General features: G+C 41.5%; 1 protein-coding gene and 1 pseudogene across 4 annotated transcripts in view; both read left to right on the top strand.

Moving 5' to 3' along the window:
- Positions 1-22,888, top strand: part of ARHGAP44 (Rho GTPase activating protein 44) — a 166,655-nt gene that overhangs the window by 13,760 nt on the left and 130,007 nt on the right. The window lies entirely within an intron of this gene.
- On the top strand, positions 8,097-8,333 carry LOC123929020 (annotated as a pseudogene).

Here is a 22,888-nt window from a genome sequence, read left to right as displayed (position 1 = left end):
TTTGTCCCTTCCACCATGAGAACACCAAGGCACCATGATGATCCAGAAAACAGCCCCCCCGCCCCCCAGATCAGCTGGCATCTGGATCTCAGACCTCCAGCCTCCAGAACTGTGAAAAATCAATTCTTGTTGTTTCTAAGCCACCCTGGTCTGCTGGGTTCTGTTAGCGCAGCTTGAACGGACCAAGACGAGAGGAGCAACCCATAGGGTTCTGGTCATGGGAGAAGATAAGAGTCATTTCCTCCAGTGTGAGCCAGATCATTCACATGTGTGCCGTTGACCATTACCACAGGTCGGAGGGAGGGGAGGCTAATGGGCTACCAGCCTGGGTCTTCGAATTAGTCAGTGGCCAGGGAGGTAGGATTCTGAGGACTGGCTTAGAGCCATTTATGAACCTTTCTGGAGTTGGGGTGGGGGGATCCATCTTCTGAATTGGTGACCTTCACAGGAGAGGCGGGGAGACTGACACCTGGACAACAATCAGATTTCTGTATGGAAGGGAGAAGGAGTGAAGCATTCTGGGCAGACTGTCATCAGCGTCCACGGTCGCTTGTTCCACCCAGCCTTTTGAGTAGGAAGAGCATTCTCAATGGTACATGCATTCCTTCAGCCAGACTTTGTAGCACTTAATCAGGGGGATTGTTAGTCAATAAAGTTCGAATCTTACTTTGCCAGTATCTTCCTTCACCACTGATCAAGCCTTGCCTCCCCTTCCTATTTATCAGAACCGTTTAGAGCGTTGGTTCATAGTGTTGTATCAAACTTGGTTATCAGGGTGTAGTTACGGTGTTGCATACTTCTCTCTGTCCTAATCTTGTAGTCCGGGAGCCTGCAGATGCCCTGCCCAGTGTCTGGAATGTGGAGGGGACTGAAGAACTCTTGTCAACTTCATGCTCACAGCTCAGGGGAGATGTCCATGCGTCCCACTTCTTCCCACTGTTGCTCCTTCCTTTGTGCACCCACGGTGCTGTGGTTGTCGTCTTTCATCCCTTTTTTGCCCTGCTTTGATTTCTATTCGCTGTTGGCTCTGTGTTCCTCTCTGGACTGGGAGCTGTATTGACGGGGGCTGGGGCTTACCCTTCTGGGTCCTGTCCGTGGTGTCCAAGGTGCTTATCAGTGTGCTGGAAATGAGGTTCAAACGGGTGTCAGAGTGGATTTTTTAAATAAGATTTTATTTATTTGAGAGAGAGCAGGGCAGAAAAGAGAAGGAGTACAAGTGGGGGTGGAGTGGCAGAGAGAGGAGTAGCAGGCCCCCCGCTGAGCAGAGAGTCCGATGTGGGTTTGAGTCTAGGACCCTGGGATCATGACCTGAGCCGAAGATGCTTAACCGACTGAGCTGTCCAGGTGCCCCAGAATGGATTTTTTTTTTTTTAATCACCACAAAATTGGCATCCCCATGCTAAATATTTAGCTGTGGGCTTATCGTCGTGCCTTGATGAACTCCCAAGTTTGTATTCTATTAGCAAAAATAGGACATGGCTTAAGGGTTAGTCCTTATTGTGTTGCCTTCAGTTCAGGAGTATGATTCTCTAATCATACGTATGAATAGTGAAGGCCAATGGACATATACTTCCCCTTATCCGTGTGCCATTGTGTAGTCACATACACTGAGAAGAATGTGTAAGGTGTGACAACGCAGTGAGTAAAGGAGCCATTCGTCAGGGCACCTGGGTGGCTCAGTCGACTAAGCAACTGCCCTCAGCTCAGGTCATGATCACCGAGTCCCAGGATCAAGTCCCATGTTGAGCTCCCTGCTTAGCGGGAAGTCTGCTTTTCCCCCTCTCTCTCCCTCTGCCCTTGCTTCTTCTCTCTCACTCTCACTCTCGTGTAATCTCTCTCAAATAAGTAAATAAGTAAATAAATAGACTCTTTTTTAAAAAGTGGCATTCTTCACACAGGTATCTGTTGGCCACCTGTGTCACTGGTTGGATCCTTGGGATGCAGATGCTGAAAAGAACAAGTACGATGTGTGTTAGGAAGCATTGTTAGCATCAGCACCTGTGGAAGAGACGGAAGGAAGTGGGACTAGGGGGAGGGAGAAGTTAGGCTGTGCTGTGGACCCAACAAAGGCCTCCACTGGTTCCACAGGGGGTGCTGGAGCTTGGGTGTCTCTTCAACGTTGTCTTGACTTGGGCAGAAGGGACTGAGCTCTTACATCTCTGCATCATACAGTCACTGGAGTTGGGCTTTCCCTGGAAAGCAACGTCAAGGGGTAGACGGCCAACCAAGGCTGGTCATCTGGCTGCATTCCTAGCAGCTAGGGAATAAGGTTTTCATTCCTGAAGGGGAGTCTGTTATCTGCTATACATACTTTGTGCCGTATCTTATGCTAGAAGCGTGAGAGTGGGAGAACAAGTAAACAAGCCAGGACCAGGATTGGTGGCTTGGACGAGAGGGGAGTTGTTCATGGTCCCAGGAGAACATCACTGGGTTTGGCTGGAGTGGGGTTTGGGAGGAAGTCCTACAAGCTGATACCTGAAGGGAGAGGCCCTGTTAGGAAAAGGCAAATGGAAATGGTGTGTAAGAATGCCCAGGGATGTAGTGGGTGACTCCTTCAAGGAAGTCAAGTAAGCTCTCTATGTTGGGAATGTCTCTGGGAGTAGGGAAGAGGCTTATAGATCAGGTGACTGTCTTGCCCAGACAAGACACCTCTGAGAGTGCCTACAGAATTGATAGTGGTAGGGCAACAGGTAAACACCTGAGCAAAATTTGTAATTACCCTACTTCCAAGACATGATTTGGTAGGGATTTTCCCCAAGGACCAGTGGTAAATTACTGAGTGATTGTTGACCTTGTCTTTGGGGGTTATGAGCCTGGTTTATATCATGTCTCCATCACATATGGGTTGCGAAACTATACACCAGTCACTGAGGTTTTATAAGCCTCAATTGTGTTATTTGCAAAGTGAGATATTAATAATTCCTGGATTATGATAGTTTGAACGAATTAATACAACAAAGTACTTAACATAGTTTCTGGAATGGAGCAGGCCCTCAGTGAGTATAAGATGCTGCTGTTACTTTAAACAGAGGAGCAACAAGGTCAGGTTTGGGTTTTGGAATGATGCAGAGCGGAGAACCAAAAGGAGGGGAGAAAGCCTGGTGCAGAGACACTAGTTAGGAGATGATGCTGTTGGTTGGGAGACTAGGGGGTCATCCCAGTGAGATGACGGAGCAGGTCTGGGGCTGTGAAGAGGCGGGATCTGCAGAGGTTCAGAGATATCGAAGACGTTGAATCAGGGGACCTTGGTAGGACTTGGGGGAACAGCAGGAGATAAGCTGCTGCTTATCTTGGGTTTGGGCCAAGGAGATGTGGATCCCAGTCACTGAGCAGGAGCCCAGGAGAAGGGCATCAGGAAGTCAGTGGGCAGCTTGGATGAGGGGCTGGAGCTTGGGAGAGAGGTCTGGGAGGTGATGGCACTGGGGAGTGGTCTGCAGGTGGGTAGAACTGAAGCTTGGGACTGGGAGGAGCAGAGAAGAGTCCAGGACTGAAGAGTGGCCTGGGGTGGGGAGGTGCATGGCTGGAAATGCTAGATGGGCTGGAAGCAAGGAGCATACACTTTGGTAGCTCCCAATTTAAGGTAGAGTGTTACCCTGAAGGGAGAGCCTTGCTTCACCCCTGTATTAGTTTCCTACAACTTCTGTAACAGATTAGCCCAAACTGAGTGGCTTGAAACAACCCAGAAGGATTCGGTTACTGTTCTAGAGGACAGAGGGGCAAAGTCAAGGTGTGGGCATGGCCAGGCTCTCTCTGAAGGCTCTTCTGGAGAATCAATCCCTTGCTGTGCTATAATAAAGACGATCTCCTCTTTGTCCTTAGTTCCTGGCACAAAGATTGAAAAAAATCCTTGGAATTTCTGGAGTGATAGTTGTGCTTTCTTATGCTTTCTTATGCTAATGAGGTGGCTCGTGGCAGGGCCCCTACATAGCTTTGGAATGGGCACTAGTCACTAGTCAGAAGGACCAACCACATAATTAAAGGGTTGGAACTTTGGGCCAGCCCAGCCTCTGGGGAGGTGAGGGGAGCCAGAGTTCAGTGCTGAGGCCAGTGACTTCCTCCATCGTGCCCACATAATGAAACCCTATAGAAAAGCTCTGGGCATTGAAGCTTGGTAGAGCTTCCTAGTTGGGGAGCACACCCATGTGCTGGAAAGCCACCTGAATCCCATGAGGAGAGGTCATGGAAGCTTGACCTGGCTCCCCAGCCCACCCCAGATCTTGCCTTGTGCCTGTCTTTCGTTGGTTTGTTCCTGAGCTGTAACCTTTATCCGTGCACACAGAATTATATTCCTAAGTATAGTGTTTTTGGTGAGTTCTGCGAGTCGTTCTAATGGGTTATGGGACCTGACAGGGTTGTAGGAAGCCCTCAGTTTGTAGCCAGCTGGGCAGGATTATGGATGGTTTGAGGACAACCAAAACTTGTGGCTGACCTCCGAGGTAGGGCAGTCTTGGGAAGTACTTTGTCCTTAACTCGTGGGGTCTGTGCTAACCCTGGGTAGTGTCAGAATGGAATCGAATTGTACGACATCTGGTCGGTATCAGGGAATAGTGTTTGGACTTTCTCTTATCTTCTGGTGTTGCCAACGGTCCTTGGTGTTCTTGGGCTTATAGAAACATCCCTCCAGTCTCTGCCTCTGTCACCATGTCTTTCTCTGAGTATGTCAACCCACAACACCCATGAAGCACACATTTCAATCCACAACAACATCAGCTTTTGCTTCTTGAATCCTGATTTACGACTAAAGCCCTAAGTGATTGTCCCATCGTCCCAATCTTCCTAACGTTTCATACCATCTTAGGGAATTCATAAAAACCAGCCTCAAATATTCACAGTGTGTTCCTGTTTTATTTTCCCTACTGGAGTATAAGCCCCTTGGGGGCAAGACTGTCTGACTTATCTCTGTTGGCCTCATGACCTTCACACCACCATGCTTGGCTAAAAGTTTATTTTTTATTTTATTTTTTATTGCTGGTTAGAAGTTAATTATCTAGGCAGTGTTTGCTAGGCTTTTAGTGCTCTTTTAAAGAGTCTAATATTTGTACAGTGCACTGGGGTCTTTCAGATTCTGATACACCCTCTCTCGGGTGGTGGTGGGGGGCATGCCAAGTCACACACCCAATCCTTTCATTGTGCATAAAAGTACCAAGATTGTTTTATAACTTTTCTGTACCAGCTACAGAGCCTGGAGTGCAAGACAAGGAAGCTTATATATAAATATGAATATGTACACATACATATGCATATTAATTAATTATTTCCATCTGGTATGCTCCTCCAACTCCATCTCAATACCCTTCCTGTTTTCTGTATTCTTTCATTATGTTTCGCTCTTTCCTTGTTTTTACTTTTGCTTTCTTCTTTCTCTTTACTTTTTTAAAAGACCTCTTTGCTTTCCACAAATCTTAAAGTGGTAGGTATTCTGAATCACGGTTGACCATTAGGGTCAGACTGTTGTGAGAAAGCCATTCTGTCTCCTTCCTCATCCCACCCCACCCCTACTGCATTGGAAACTCTGGTTGTATTTCTAGTGGAACCCCTCCACCTGCCCTTACACGGCATCTCGTGGTTTTACAGGAAAGTCAGGATAAAGGACTCTGCTGCTGGTTGTTCTTTGATTTTTAAGAAGATTGTCGTCCCGCCTGTCTCGATTGTCCCCAGTATCCTTGGATTCTGTGGAATATAATAGAGGAGGGAGGAGAAGCTGTGCTTCCTTAGCAGTTATCATCCAGGCATTTAGAATGTGCCTGTTGTATTTCCTTGCAAACACATCCCCCCTTATAACTATTCTGTGAGAGAAATAAGCGGTTTCCCCTCCTATTCAGTAAATGTTTATGGCGTTCAGTATTGAAAAAAAAATACAGAAATAGTCCCGGTGGGGTAGATTCAGCTAGAAGGGTGAGAGAATGCAGCATGCAACCAAGAGGTGCAGCGTCAAAGGTCAGAAAGACTTGGGGTGGGAGAGTGGAATGATTACAAGGACAGTGAGGAGTATGTGAACTCCATGCAGTGGGAGCCCCCTCGACTCCCACTTTGTTTTGTTTTGTAGGAGTGTGGAGTGGTCAAGAGAAGGGAAGAGATTTGCCCAGGTTTGGCATGGTAGAACCTAATTGAATCCAGGCACTGTCCAGTCCCAGACTGGCCACCGTCAGATCACAGAGAATGCCACAAATGCGCTGAAATTCTCTTCTCTTTCCTTTTGTTGCTTGAGAAGCATCGTGGAGGTGTAACTTGAAAGGGAGCCTTTGAGAGTAGCTCAGAGTTAAGTAGGAGGAAGAGCAGACAGTCCGTAGGAAGGGAACCAAGCGTGCGCAGGTGGGAGTAGATGTTGGCACAGTGAGTGGGAATGGGGGCGCTTTGTAGAAGGGAGTGTGTGTTGTGGAGCTTGGTGGAAAGTCAGGTGCTGGGCAAGACTGGCATTACGGAGCCATGGAAGTGAAGCCCAGGCATTGAGAATGTGGTCTGTTAGGCAGTGAGGAGGTCCTGCAGGCCCTCAAAAAGGAGGGTTACTAGGTATGGGTGTTTTTGGAATAGCACATTAGCTGCTGTGTATGAGTAGATTGAAAAGGGGCAACCTAGAATGAAGGAGGCCAAAACGAGGGTAGAAGGCAAATCTGGTTGAGCCTCTGGATTTTTAGGCAGATTTGGGCAGCTGGGTAATGGTTTTTTTTGTCACTGCACCTCTTTGATTCATCCCAAAGCTGTGTGTTTGAGCAAGGAAATCAACCTTCTCCAGCTGAAAAGGTGTAAAAGTAACCATACAGCTTTTCGCTAAAACTGCTGTGTAGGCATTTAGGCTCAAAGAGGAGGAAGTTGTAACTTGAGTAGAATGTGATGAGGGATTCTGTTAGGGTAGCAGTGGTACGTATCTATCCTTGCCATTCGAAGAATGAATAAGTCATAAAAAGTTCCAAAATATACTAAAAAGCTAGAAAAATTGGAAAGATTCTCCAAAGTAAGATTAGTTTCAGGTATGACTATCTATATGGAAAACCCCCAAACCTTGAAAATAAATAATAGTAAGATAGATCAAGGTTGCCCCACTCAGAAGAAAGGAGTGAATATATTAATATTATATATGTATATATATAGATACAGTAGACTTCAGATCAGGAGTGAATATATTAATATTAATGTGTTAATATTAATAATAATATTAATATGTGGAAAACCCCAAAACCCTGAAAATAAATAATAAGTAGATCAAGGTTGTCCCACTCAGAAGAAAGGAGTAAATATATTAATATTATATACATATAGATACAGAAGACTTAGATCAAGGAAAATTTTAGGGATACAAAAGATAATACATAATGATAAAAAAGTTCAGTTCATCGAAGAAGGTCTAATAAGCTTCAATGTGTATGCACCTGGAGAAGAGAGATTCAAAATATGTGCAGAAAGAGGTGATAGAGGGAGGAGACATATCCATAGTCCTGCACAGGGACTTCAATACTCCACTCTCAGTTGTTGGTAGAATCAGTAGACAGCAAATTAACAAGGATATAGAAGAACCAAATAATGCTATAAAGGAACTGGATATGATTGACTTTTGTAGAATACTCCACCCCATAACGAGAGAATGTATATTTTGTTTATTTGTTTGTTTTAAGTACATTCCATGTCCAGCATGGAGCCTGATGCGGAGCTTAAACTCATGACCCTGAGATCAAGACCTGAGCTGAGATCAAGAGTCAGACACTCAACCGACCGGGCCACCCAAGTGCCCCAAGAATGCATATTCAAGTGCCCCTGAGACACTCGCCAAGGTTGACCATACCTGGATCATAAAATAAATCTTAAAAAATTTGAAATCATGCAAAGTATGTTCTCTTATCATAATTGAATTCAACTAGAAATCAGAAACAGAAAGATAACTAAAAAATCCCGATGTCCAACAATACATTTTGAAACAATCCATAAGGCAAAGAGGAGATCTCATGGGAAATTTAAAAATATTTTGAATAAATATGAAAATACAACATATCAAAATTTGTGGGATGCCCCTAAACTTAGAGGGACATTAGTAGCCTTAAATGTTTACATTAGAAAAAGAAGAAAAATCATTTTGTAGCAGTGACGGCTTCCCCCACAAGAACATGCCCCTCATGAAGGACCTCTTGCACCCATCCCTAGAAGAGAAGAGGAAGCACAAGAAGAAGTGCCTGGTGTAGAACCCCAAGTTCCTGACGTGCCAGGAATGCTACGAAGTCAACATGTCTTTAGCCACACACAAATGGGAGTTTTGTGTTGGCGGTTCCACTGTCCTCTGCCACCCTACAGGAGGAAAAGCAAGGCTTACAGAAGGATGCTCCTTCAGATGAAAGCAACACTAAAAGCACAGCGAATCAACACGAGTGGGAAACTATCGCAATAAACAGATTTGGGATGAAAAAAAAAAAGCAAGCAAGAAAGAGAAAGAAAAAAGTCTTTAATCAATAATCTAAGCTTTTACCTTAAGAAAATAGGAAAATGTACAAAATAAAACCAAATTAAACAGAAAGAAGTAATAAAGAATAAAGAGATGACTGGTAATCAATGAAATAGCAAAGTAGTAGAGACGATAAATGAAACTAAAAGATGATGTTCTGAAAAGATCAGTACAGTTGATCTAACAAAACTGACTAGGGAAAAAAAAATAAGACACAGATGACCACTACCAGGAATAAAAGAGAGGATACCACTACAGACTCAACAAGTCCTTAAAAGGATTAAAAAGTACTACAGACAAGGCTGCATGTAACTTGCAAAACTTAAACTGTACTTATTCTTTGAAAGCCACAGATTACAAAAATTCACCAAAGAGACAGATAACTGGGATAGTCTTACATCTATAAAGAAACTGAATTCTTTCCAAAACAAACAAACAAAAACCCTGCAGGTCCATATGGTTTCACTGGTGAATTCTGCAAAACATTTAAAGGAATAACATCAGTTCTACAAAACTTTGTTCAGAAAATAGAAGAGAACACTTCCTACCTAGTTTGTGAAGGATTCAGCATTACCCTGATAACAAAACCAGACATAGAAATTACAAGAAAAGCACAGACCACAGCCCTTGTGAATGTAGATGCAAAAATTCCCCAAAATTGCTGCAAATCAAATGCAGCAATACATAAGAAAAATAATACACTATGGCCAAGGGGGGTTTATCTCAGGAATATGTAATTGGTCAAACATTCACAAATCAGTGTAACCTCCCACATTAAATGACAGAAGAAAAAACAAATACTCATATCAACTGGTACAGCAAAAACATATGACCACAAAAAAAGCCTATGACAAAATTAAAATCTATTCATGATTAAATATCTTCTCAAACTAGAAATATTAGGAACTTGAATTTTATCTAGAATAAAATACTGGGGAATCTATTAAAAAGCTCCTAGAACTCGTAAGTAAACTTACCAGTTTCAAGTTGCAAAATGAACATACAAAAGTCAGCTGTACTTTTATATACTTGGAGTGAACAATCGGAAATGAGATTTAGAAAACTTTAGATAAATCTATTAAAACATATGCAGGGTCTGTATATGGAAAACTACAAAACAGTGATGAGAAAAATTAAAGACCTAAACAAATGGGGAGACAGATTGTATTCAGGATTGCAAGACTCAGTTTAGTTATGATGTTAGGTCTCCCTTGTATTGATCTATAGGTTTAATGCAATTTCAATAAAATTTCAGCACGATAGTTTTGCAGATACAGACAATGTACCTAAAATTTTCATGGAAAGGAAAGGAACTAGAGTATTGAAAACAATTTTGAAGAAGAAGAATCTCATTGGAGGGATCTCACTACCCAATTTTAATAATTACTGTAAAGCTACTGTAATCAAGCATTATAGTCATCATCTGAGGTCTTGATGAAGACATATACGCTTAGATCAATTGAACAGAAGGGAGAATCCAGAAAAAGACCCACACAGATTCAGTCAGTTGATTTTGGGCAAAGATGCAGAGGTCGTTTGATGGAGAAATAATTTTCAACAAATGGTGTTGGAACAATTGGACCTCACAGAAATCATGTAGCATGTCCCGGTTTTGTGTCTGGCTTCTCTCAATGTATTATTTTTACAATTCATGTTGTATGTATCTTCCTCTTTAGTATTCCCATTGCTCTACTGTGGCCATAATTTGTTTATTATCCACCTACTGGTGGACATTTGGATTATTTCCAGTTTGGGGCTCTTCTCTGAAAATTCTTATATATCGTTGTGAACAGGTGATTTTTTTTTCTTTGGATACATACCCACAAGTATAAATGTTGGTGAGTTTTATAAAAAACTGTCAAACATTTTTCCAAAGGGTTTGTATCACTTTAAACCCACCAGTTATGTATGAGTCCAGTTCCTCTGTTACCTGTATCAATACTTGGTATTGCCAGTCCTTTGGATTTTTGTCACTTACTGGGTGTGTCATGGTATCTCATTTGGATTTAATTTGCATTTCACTAAAAAGAAAAGATGTCAAAGCTTTTCATGAGCTCATTGGGCATTCAGATACCTTCTTTTGTGAAATGCCCACATAATCTGCCCATACTTAAATTGAATTCTCTGTCTCTTCCTTATTGATATGTAGATGTTCTTTATATATTGTGGTTAGAAATCTTTTTCATTCGTAACATTCTGCCAGCTTTTGTTTGTTTTTCCTACTTAATGTCTTTTGATGAATGGACATTTTGAATTTTGACAAAATGCACATTATCGGTTTTTCTTGTAGGGTTAGTAGTTTTTGTATCCTTGCCTATCCCATAGAAGAAAATATTCTTCTATAGTTTCTTGTAGAGGCTAATTATTGTACCTTTCATAGGTCTATAACCCACCGTAAATAAGTATCTGAGTGTGTTTTAACATAGTGGTTAATTTTACCTTTTTTTTCTAGATGAAGACCCAATTTCTCTGGCCCCATGTACTGAAAAGCCCATCCTTTCCCCATTGTATTAAACTAATCTCTCAGCCCCAAGTCAGTGGACAGTATATGCAAGTCTGTTTCTGGCCCGTGTTTCTGTTGCATTTTAGCCATCTTTTACATGTTTTAAATCTTTTTTAACTACTCCGTATTTTATAACACATTTAAAAAACTTCCATTTAAAAAAAAGAAAAAAAAGTTACTAGTTATGGGAGGTGGAAACTGTTTCATTAAGACTTAACTTCACATTAGACTTGGGAAGTAGATTATTAAACTGTTGTTGATGCTATACTGCATGCCCGGCGTTATCATGAGAACACAAGAATGAGTAACAGCAAAACTATAAAACTACTAGAAGGTAACAAGAGAAAACCTGGATGACCTTAGGTGTGGCATGACTATTTTTTTTTTTTTAAGATTTATCTTTTTGAGAGAGAGCAAGAGAGAGAGAGTACATGTGCAAGTGGGAGGGGAGAGAGAATCTCTGTGCTAACACAAAGTCCAGTGCTGGGCTCAGTCTCACGACTCTGAGATCATGACCTGAGCTGAAATCAAGAGTCGGATGCTTAACCAAATGAACCACCCAGGCGCCCACTGATTATGTAGATATAAAACTAAAGACATGATCCATGAAAGAAATAATTGATAAGCTGGGTTCTATGAAAATTAAAATTTTCTGCTCTGCAGAATTTCTCTTGACCGTGTGAAATCCTCTGCACATACTTAAATTAGATTCTGTGACTCTTCATTACTGATTTGTAGATGTTCTTTATGTATTTTGGATAGAAGTTCTCTGTTTACATTACTAAGAACGCATCTGTCAGTTTGCTTTTTCTACCTTCTTAATGTCTTTTGATGGACAGAAGCTTTTCATTTTGGCAAAATGCAAGTTATCATTTTTATTATGATAAATAATAAAATGTCAAGAGAACAAGAGAACAGTGTCAAGAGAACAAGAAGATGAGCCACAGACTGGGGAGAAGTACTGCAAAAGGCACATTTGATAAAGGACTGTTATCTCCAAAATATATTAAAAAAAGAAACAACAACTCTTAAAACTCACCAATAAAGAAAACAACCCAGCTAAATAATGGGACCAAAGTACTTAGTCGACACCTCACCGAGGTAGATATATGGATCGCAAATGAGCATATGGAAAGATTCTTCACATCATAGGTTATTAATGGAAATGTGAATTAAACAATGGTGCGATACCGCTGCACACCTGTTAGAATAGTCAAAAAGTGAAAGAAGCCAATCTGGAAAGGCTACATATTATGATTCCAGCTATATGAGGTTCTGGAAAAGGCAAAACTATGGAGGCAGTAAAAAGATCAGTGGTTGCTAGCCATTTGGAGGAGGAGGAGGGATGAATAGGCAGAACACAGAAGACTTTTAAGGCAGTGAAAGAACCCTGCATTACTCTAATGATGAAAACATGTCATCATTGAGTTGGGGCTTTGTCCAAACGCAGAATGTACGTACCAAGTGTGAGTCTTAATGTAAACTATGGACTTCGGATGCTAATAATGGATCAGTGCAGGTTCATCAACTGCGACAAATGTACCACTCTTTTTTCATAACATCTGTGGCACTAACGGATAGATTTTGCTTTCTGTCTTCCTACATCTCATGAACTCTTAACTTGGTAAAATCTACAACTTAGTCTGATTCTCTAACATATCGTTTTATCTGGCAGTTGCTCTTGACAATGGATAATCACTAACAAGTTTCTTGGGAGGGTGTGATTGTCTTTGTGATCAAATGAATCTTCTGGAGTCCCAGGTTCCCTTAATGCTTCCAATCACCCTCAAACACTCTAGAAGTACTTCCTGTGACTTTTGTGCCTGCATCTGAGGAGGTAAGCCCTCTTAGAGGAAGTGGCTCCACAAGGCAGGTTGGTACCACTGTGAGTTCTTCACCACCCAATGCAAATGGGCCCCCGCTGGTGCCTCTGCCAGATCTATTTGTTCATGCATTCTCCAAAACAATGGTATTTCTTTTTCTACTTCCCTCAAACTTCCACCTTCCAGCACTTTCGCTCATGGCCACCCTCACCTACTCTCAGAGGAAATTGAAGCTCTATGAGATGGATGGGATAACCTTATTTTCCACTGTGAAGTCAAAGTCTACCTAAATTTCCAAGGATTTCTCTTCCTAATGGAGGAGATGTCCTATTTTCTGTCTTCCCATCCTTCAGCCTCTGCTCTTGGTCATATCTCGTCCTGAATCTTGTCATGCTAGCGAGTATCCCTTCTGTCTTCTGTATATTCAACTCCTCTTTCAAGTAGTTGGTTCCACCAACGTTTGAATGTGTTTGGTCCCTTCCATCTCAGCAACAAAACTTCCCTTGACCCTCTCCAACCCCCATTTACCTCTCCTATCCAGATTTTTGGGAAAGACTTCTTTGTATTCAGTGTCTCCATTACTTTGCCTAACATTCACTCTGTATCCCACCTTCTCTGGCTTCTGGCTCTATTCCTTGCCCACACCATTCTGCCTGAACTCAGTAAGGTACCAAAGAGGCAGCAGATTTCATATTGCTAAGTTTCATGGACATCTTTGAGTCTTTATTATTTTTTCAGCAGCATTTGGTAATGTTGATCACTTTTTCTCGAAAGTCTTTCTTTTTTTAATCCTCCTTGGCTTCAGTGATACCATATTCTGCTGGTGCTCTTCCTGTTTTTCTGGCCGTTCCTTATCTGTCTCCATTGCAGGAAATAATGGATTTCCTCATGGATCGTTCTATAATCTCTCCCTATGCAATTTCCTTCATGCCCTTGGCTTCGGTGATCATTCTGTGCAGATGACTCACACTTCTCATAGTCCTCTTCGAGCTGCAAATAGCAGATCCACAGGACTTTCCATGTCATGGAAAAGAATTTGAATTTTGAGCAAAGGAGTAGTAGGATTTTATTGTCTATTTAAGAAGATCAGTCTTCTTCTTGCCGTGGGCAGAATAAATAGAGGCAAGAGTGGAAGCAGGGAAACCTGTTAGAAGGTTAATATCCAGAAAAGAAGTTATGGGGACATCTCCGGGGGAATATTCAAAGATACCTCATACTCAATGTTTCTGAGGCTTATTTCACAGTCTTCTACCTGGCTTCCCTACTGTCTGCCATCACCATCTGTCTGGTTGGACTGCTCAGATACCTCGACCCCACCTGTCTTAGTTGGGGCTACTGTGATAAAATACCGTATACTGGTTGGCTTATAAACAACAGAAATTTATTTCTTATAGTTCTGGAGGCTACAAATCCAAGACCAAGGTACCAGCATGGTCAGGTTCTGGTGAGAACCCTCTTCCTGGTTCCCAGGTGGCATCATCTTCTCTGTTCACACATGGTAGAAGGGGCCAAGGATCTCTTTGGAACCTCTTTCTATAAGAACATTAATCTCATTCATGAAGACTCCACCCTCATGACCAAAGGATTCATCTCCACTATCATCTTTGAGACTTAGGATTTCAACATAAGAGTTTTTCAGGGACACAGACCTTCAAACCATCATACCACCTCTTCCTTCCAATTCACCATCATGCACTCTGGTCTCCGTCCACTGTTTTTTATACAGTAGCTTTAGTAGTCTTCAAAATGCAGATCTGATGTCATCCCCAGGCTTTTTTTTTTTTTTTTTAAGTGCTGTTTACACCACTCTGAAGGTAATGACTAAAAGCTTTGCTATGACCGTATCAGGTTCTTCACAGTCTGGCCTTGATGTACCTCTGAAACCTCCTTTCCTCCCTCCCCACCTGCCCCTGCCTTTTGTTTCTGCACTGCTTTACCTTCTGCTTGCACTGTTCTCTGCCACCCTGATCCCTGTTGCCTAGACATCTACTGTTCTAGAATCTTGGCTAAAGTATTATTTTTGGTGAAGATTTTCCATAGTGCTTGGACCCCCATTTAGGGCAGATTCTGTTATTATATATTCTTGTAGAACCAGATCTCTTTCTTTTTGAAGGCTTCTCTTAAGTTCGCAGATATATACTAATTTATAGAGTATTTGATTACTATCTTTTAATGACGTTAAGGATTGTTTTCATCAGCGTTCTCCAGAGAAACAGACCCAATAGGGTGTATGCATGTGGACAAGAGAGAGATTTATTTTAAGGAATTGGCATGTGTTGGTGGGATCTGGCAAGTCCAAAATCTGTAGGGCAGGCCAGCAAGCTGGAGACCTAGGGGACAGCTGATGTTGCAGTCTTGAGTCTGACAGCAGTCTGGAGGTAGAATTCATTCTTCCTCAGGGAACCCCAGGCTTTTCTGTAAAGACCTTCAACCACCCACATTATGGAGAGTGCTGTAGACTGGATGTTTGTGTTCTCCCAAAATTCATTCATTGAGACTTATTCCTCAGTGTGATGATACTTGGAGGTGGAACCACTGGGAGGTGATTGCAGATGAGGGTGGAGCCATCATAACGGGATTATTGCTGTTATAAAAGAGACCCCCAGAGAGATTCCTGTCCTCTTCTGGAACACAAGGACACAGTGAAAAGACAGTATCTGTGAACCAGGAAGCGGGCCCTCACCATACAAGGAATCTGCTGACACCTTGATCATGGACTTCTAGCTTCCAGAACGTGAGAAATACATTTCTCTTGTTTATAGGGCCACCTAGTCTATGGTATTCTGTTATAGCAGCCCACATGCACCAAGACAGAGTGTAATCTGCTTTCAGTCTACTGATTTAAATGTTACTCCCATCTAAAAAATACCTTCACAGCAATACCTCGACTGATGTTTGACCCAAAACTGGATACCATTGCTTAACCAAGTTGACACATAAAATTAACCATCCCAGGGACCATGTCTGTCTTAGCCCAACATTGTGTGATCAATAGAAGGCTCTCAATAAATATTGACTGTATGGATTTGGGAGTGTCGAATTTCTAGATTTTCTTTTTTAAATTTTTAAATTTTAAATTTTTATTTTTTTAATCATTATTTTTTATTATGTTATGTTGGTCACCATTAGTTTTTGATGTAGTGTTCCAAGATTCCTTGTTTACATATAACACCCAGGGCTCCATGCAATACATGCTCTCCCTAATACCCGTCACCAGGTCACCCATCCCCCACCCCCCTCTCTTCTAAAACCCTTGGTTTGTTTCTCCGAATTCACAGTCTCTCATGGCTCATCTTCCCCTCTGGTTCCCCCCCCCCTTCATTTTTCCCTTCCTTCTCCTAATGTCCTCCATGCTATTCCTTATTTTCCACAAGTAAGTGAGACCATATGATAATTGACATTCTCTGCTTGACTTATTTCACTCAGCATAATCTCCAGTCCCATCCATGTTGATGCAAAAGTTGGGTATTCATCCTTTCTGATGACTGTGTAATATTCCATTGTATATATGGACCACATCTTCTTTATCTCTTTGTCTGCTGATGGGCATCTTGGCTCTTTCCACAGTTTGTCTAGATTTTCTACCCGCCGTCAACAACACCAGTGGGGGTAATGAGTTCCATAGGTGCATGCACGGTTCTTCCAAGTCATTCTTTGCATTCATTCTAAAGTAATTTTCTGCTAAACACTTTTTTGATACAAGAAATATCTCTAATTTTTGACAAATTTGCTTCTTTGTAATTCATTAGTCCCTCTTAGTTTCCTTTTTTTTTTTTTTAAGATTTATTTATTTGAGAGCAAGCACTCATGAGCCTGCAAAGGGAGCAGCAGAGGGAGAGGGAGAGAATCCCCAAGCAGACTCCCCACTGAGTGTGGAGCCTGAAGTCCGGCTTAATCCCATGTCCTTGAGATCGTGACCTGAGCTGAAATCAAGAATCAGATGCTTAATGGGCTGAGTCACTCAGGCACCCCTTTTAGCTTGTTTCTTTACAAATTTTCTTTAAGAGTTCATAAGGAAGCGTTATCAGCCATTTGACTTAATCATTTGATTTGCTCTTCCTCTTTGTGTCTTTTTCCTGTTTTCTTGGGTGTAGTAACCAGAGCCAATTTTGTGCCCGTGTTGCTGAACCATGACTTTATTTGAGGAGATAATTGCGTTTTTATTTCCCAGTGCTCTTCAGTTTTATTGGCCATTTTGGCTACAGAAGCACATAGTGCTGAATTTTCTGTTTCTAAAACCAAACTTATTCTGGCCCCATCTCCAGAGTTTTCTATTTCTGTCACTGGTGCCAGACACTGAGACAAGAATGCTTGGAGTCATCCTTGACTTTTCCACCCCCACCATTCCCATTCAACTACAAGATTCTCTCGGTTCTTTCTTGAAAATATGGTCCCTGGAAATGTATCCTTTTATTTTTCCATTTCTTCCAACAAGCCCTCCTGAGCTCTTGCATAATAATGGGTTTATTATTGGTTGTTTCTACTGGTGTATTCTCCCAACTTCAACCTGCCATAGCCAGCAATGCCAGGGGACTTTTCCTGAGTATTAGCTTGAATATACTTTCTTCTCTCCAGTTCCTGACACTCAGTCACACACTTTATTTCCTTGCTTTATTGGACCTTCAGTGCAGATGGTTATGTTCGTCTAACTTTTCAGATCATGGCCTTTATCATTATTTATTTAATCCCCTTTTGGCTCTTTTCCCATAGAGTTTGAATGTGTTGTCTATAGTCTCTGTATATTCTTATAAGCTGTGTCTTGTCATTTTGGGTATTTACAGGAATTGTACTCTGGGTCTCATTTCGTTTTAGATACATCACCACTTTTCAGATCTATCCATGATGCAGTGGGAACATACTCTCCAGTGCTTCTAATTGCTGTTTTTCTGTTATTCACGTTGCTCTCTGCATTTGTTAGAGTTTAGTACTTTTCTCTGTAGAGATCTAATATATTGGTTAATTTCTTTATATTTCATGGTTTATATTGTTCTTGTGATTGACATATTATTAGGGTTTATTTTATAGTTGGGTTTATTTTATATTTGCTGCAGAGTAATGAGATCGATGTTTTATAGGTTATCCTTTGTCAGCAACCTTGATGGAGTCTCTTATTCATTTTCATAATTAGCTGTGTATGAACGTTACTTAATATTACATTGAAATGTATGGTGTTACTGATATTTGACCATTTTTGCCTATAGTATTATAAAAGCTAGCTTCAAATGTTTCAACCTAAAAATGATTATGTTTTTGTTTTTAAATTAAAAATTTTTTTAGGGACACCTGGGTGGCTCAGTGGGTTAAGCTGCTGCCTTCGGCTCGGGTCATGATCTCAGGGTCCTGGGATCGAGTCCCACATCGGGCTCTCTGCTCTCTGCTTGACAGGAGCCTGCTTCCTCCTCTCTCTCTCTCTCTGCCTGCCTCTCTGTTTACTTGTGATCTCTCTCTGTCAAATAAATAAATAAAATCTTTAAAAAATTTTTTTTAAAAAGATTATATTATTTGCAAACCACGATAGTTTTTTCTTATTTTAAACCTTGTAATTCTTTTCTTTAGATCTTTTAGAAGTTTTAGACCATGTTAAATAGCACTGCTAATGAGTACTACAGAGTTTTCCCATTAACTATATTTGTCCTAGTTTTTTGGTTCGTGTGTAGATAATCTATCAAGTCTAAGAAGTTCCTTCTTTTCCTAGTTTGCAATGAAATATTTTCTTTGAAAAACAAAAATCTCAAATAGATACCGAATTACATAGTCTTTATGTATCCACTGAGATGGTCGTAAAAATTTTCTCCTTTATTATATATACCGATAGTCCATGAAATTGATAGGTGATTTTTAAGTTGAATTATCTTGGCATTATTGGGATAAAGACTATTTGATTATGATATATTTTCAAAATTTGCAGTTGGATTTGTTTAGTATTTTATTTTGGGTTTGTATATCACATTCATGAGGAAACTGGCCTATAGCTCTATTTTCTTATAATCTTTTTGTGACTTAGAAATCAAGTTTGGAAAGTAGTCTTGTTAAATAAGCTTGGCAACTTTCATATCTATTTTCTGGAACAGTATGTATAAGGTCGGTATTTTTTGTTCCTTCAGGGGGTAGCTAACCTAAAAATGATTGTGTCTTGGAGTCTGTCAGCCTTAAAAGTAAATAGCCAGTTAGTTTGACAGCAAAATGAGCTTATTTGGGGATAGCAGAGGATTACAACTGGGGACATGCAGAGAGTGCAGACAACGAAGGAAGAAGCCTTCTTTTAGAGAGGAAAGAAGGTGAGGAGAAACTGTTGAAATAAAAGTCCACTGGAATAGAGGGAGAGGTGGGGCCTCTAGGGACTTCTCATTGGCTGGGTCACAGTGCTTCTCATTGGCTGGGTCCTGGTCATTCTCATTGGCTCGGTTGCGGTGCTTCTTATTGGCTGGGCAAGGAGAAACTCTTCCTTCCCCATCCAGGGTAGTAAGGGGAGCTTCTTCCTGTGTGGGAAAGGTTTCCTCCTGCTGGAGTCTGCAAACAGGAGCAGGTGGTAGTGGTGAGAGCTTTCCCTTCTGGGCTTTCTGAATCCATTTTCAATGAGGTATCCCTTGTTCATTTTCTCAGGTCCAAACTACCTGTCTAACCTAACCTTTACTGTGTTCTTCTATCTAATAAAAGTGGCGCATTGTTCCTGTTTCTGTCTCACATGTTTCCTCTTGCTCCCCTTGACCTAGTGACTCCATTTTCCTCTTTCTATCTCACCCTCATCCTCCAAGGACCAGCGTACCTCCCAAATCATTCTTGAGCACCTCCCTTCCTACATTTGTTGTCTGTTTCACTTTTTGACCCTTAACATTAGTTCCTTGCATAATTATTTATCCCCATGTATTTAAGTGTCTAGGAGCCCTCCATGGCTCTCCCCTACAAACCTGAATTTTAAGCCTCAAACACAGTGCTGGGAGTTTATTAGAAGCTCTCATGGTTGATGGTGACCGTTTGATTATATCACACTCACCTTTGGTCACACTGGCCTTTTCATTGTTTTAATCATGCCAAACATAGTCTCACCTTAAGGCTTTTGCACTGTATTTTTTTTCCTCTTCTTGGAATATTCTTCGCATCATAACCATAAGCATTTTTGTTAACTTTAGTAAATCTTGTTCACATGTTACTTTCTTAGTGTAGCCCATCTTGACCACCCTATTTAAAACTACAGTTTCCGTCTCAGCATTCACAATCCTCCCTATGTAGCCTCTGTTATTTTCCCCATGGCACTTACCCCCTACTCACTGTACATATGAACTTATTTTTTTCTGCCCCCTACTATAAGGGTCCTCAGAGACAGAAATTTTGGTGTTTTGTTCAGTGGTATATCTTGTGTCTAAAAGAGTCACATAAAGGCTCCTGGGTGGCCCTGTCAGTTAAGCATCTGCCTTTGGCACAGGTCTGAACCTGGGGTCCTGGGATCAAGTCTAGTGTCTGCACTCCCCATTCAGCCAGGAGTCTGCTTCTCTCTCTCACTCTGCCTCCCCCCATGCTTGCATGCTCTCTCTCTCTCTCTCTCAAATAAATAAAAATCTTTTTAAAAATTTGAAAGAGTAACATAGTTGACACTCCATATCATTAGAATACATGAAAAATCAAATAAACCAGCTTTCAATTAAGAACTTGCCCTGCAATTTAGGCTTCCTACCACTGTGTGGCAGCAGAGAGCTACTCCCTATAGAAGCCCTGGGGGCTTGGAATTGGAAGGGGAGTGAAGTCTTAAATATTTAACCCAGTGCTTTCCTTCTTTGCCTAAAAGAGCTGGGAGTCTTTTTGCTCTGATTACTTAAGCTCTCTTAGGTGGAGGACCTGATTCCTTGTCTTTAGATGTTTTGCCAAGAAGATCATCATACATGATTTCTGGTGCCAGTGACAAGAGGGGCACTTCTGTGTTCATCCCTGGCTCTCTGACATTCTGGGCTCAGCCTCTCAGCTGTGTCCCTTTTAGACACATTGGGGGGTGGGGGAGCTGGGGAAGACTGATTTCTCAGATTGTCAGATCTTCACTTTTCAGATAGCTTGCAATCCAGTGCCTCACGCTGCTTGTCATCACCAGGGGTTTTCTCTGGTTCTGTGTTGTCTTCCTTTATGCTGTTACTGGGAGGCATGAGGAAGATGTGATCAGATTGGCTTGTAGGTCCAGGCTCATGACTTCTTGCCTTGGCACACCTTGGGCGAGTCATTGAACCTCTGGAGGTTTTAGACTTCCCTTCTGTAAAATGTGGGAGTCAGATTAGGGTGCCCTGTAAATTTTTTTCCTTTGGCTTAAACAAACACAAATCTAGGAGATATGTTAATTTTTATTTATTTATTTATTTATTTATTTTTTGTTATGTTGTGAGAGGGAGCTATTCCAGACAGCTCTCACCTGGTGTTTTTGCTTCATTTACACATAGTGATTAGCCTGGATCCCTCAGCATCACTTAGCAACTGCCCGCTTTCAGAACGTGGTTTGGTGCGGCAGTTTAAAGGGATGTTATCCCATATATCTGAGCAGAGAGCTGAGGATAAAGCCGATTTCGTCTGGGGACACATGTTTCTTTAAATGCGTTGCACTCCCCTGTCTTTGGTTTCTCGTTCACCTGCACCATTTCAGTGAACCCTCCTGGAGGTTGATTCCTGTTAATTTTTTTTTTAGGAATTATTTGTCGAGTGTTTACTATATTCCAGCCGTGACCCTGAATTCATGCTGTCTTACTTCCATTCATTCGTCAGCACCTCTTGTGAGGAAGGGGGTGATGTCCGCTTTCTCAGATTCTGGATAACGTCTCGCAGTGGCACAGTGGCTCCTGTGACCTAATCCAGCAGCCACAGCCTGGCTCCCTTTTGCCTCCTGTTATTCTTCCTTTATTTCCAAGCTATTTTTTTTTAATTTCCAAATTATTTACTTTTACCAAAGTAAAGTGGTATGGACAGGTTGTAATCAGTGATCTGAAAAACTAAATGTATTTTTCCTTCTCCCAGATCATCTCATGTAAGACAGAGATCCAGGGTGACTCCGAGGAAACGGAAAATTCCAAAGAAGCCCTTGTGGCTTCAGGGTCTAGTCCTTTGACAGGTTTAATTTAGGAAGGACCTATCAGGCCAGGGGAAAACATTGTCAGCTAGAATGTCCATGACCGAATGGTGTTAATCAGTATGAGTTTTAGTTGCAAACCTAAAGCTCATTGGAGTACAGATTTACTCAAGCCCTTAAGATCAAGGAAGGTGTGTGTGTGTGTGTGTGTGTGTGTGTGTAGGATCTTTTTGGTTGTGTTCAAACAAGATGAAGAATAAGAAATATCCATTTCTGAGCTTCATGGGGAAAAGTAGAGAAGATAAGGCCACTCCTTGGGATTGATGTTCTATGTTGGTGAATAAAAAAGGAGAAAACTAGACTTTATTCCTCTTTGCTACTATCTCCTGAAAAGAGTGATCTTCTGACTTAAACGGGTAAAAAAAGCTTCAGTGATTTGGAGTGAAAGCCTCAGATTTTGTAAGAGAAGCTTACTTCGTTTTTGCCATTGTCACCTGGCCTCGTCCAGTTGCCCAAAAATGGCTGGTAAATTTTTCTTGAAATAATTTTAAAACATTTTAAGTTAGAAAACCTGTAATTCACCATCTTAACAAAAACTTCTTCTTCCTCTTCCTCCTTTTCTTCTCTCCACACCCGATGTGGGGCTTGAACTCACGACCTTGAGATCAAGAGTTGCATGCTCTACCAACTGAGCCAGCCCGGGGCCCCATCTTAACCATTTTTAAGTCTGTACTTCAGGAGTATTAAGTATACTGACATGATTCTGCAAGAGATCTGCGGAATATTTTCATCCTGCAGAACTGGAACTCTTCCCATTAAACAGCTTTTCGTTTCCTTCTCCCACCACCCACCCTTGGTAACCGCCATTTACTTTCCGTCTGTGTGGATCTGATTAACAGCATTTGTCTTACTGTGTTGGGCCTAGCATTTCACTTAGCATAATGCCCTCAAAGTCCATCCATGTTGGAACATGTGACAGAATTTCCTTCTTCTTTTTTTTTTTTTTTTTTGGTAAGGCTGAATCATTGTTCATTTTCTGTATATACCACATTTTGTTTATCCGTTCATCCCCTGATGGACAGTTGGGTTGTTCC

This window comes from Meles meles, chromosome 18 (assembly GCF_922984935.1).
Source record: "Meles meles chromosome 18, mMelMel3.1 paternal haplotype, whole genome shotgun sequence".
In the NCBI taxonomy this organism is placed as follows: domain Eukaryota; kingdom Metazoa; phylum Chordata; class Mammalia; order Carnivora; family Mustelidae; genus Meles; species Meles meles.
The sequence above is the reverse complement of the archived record's forward strand: the minus strand, read 5'-3'. Positions and strand labels throughout refer to the sequence as shown.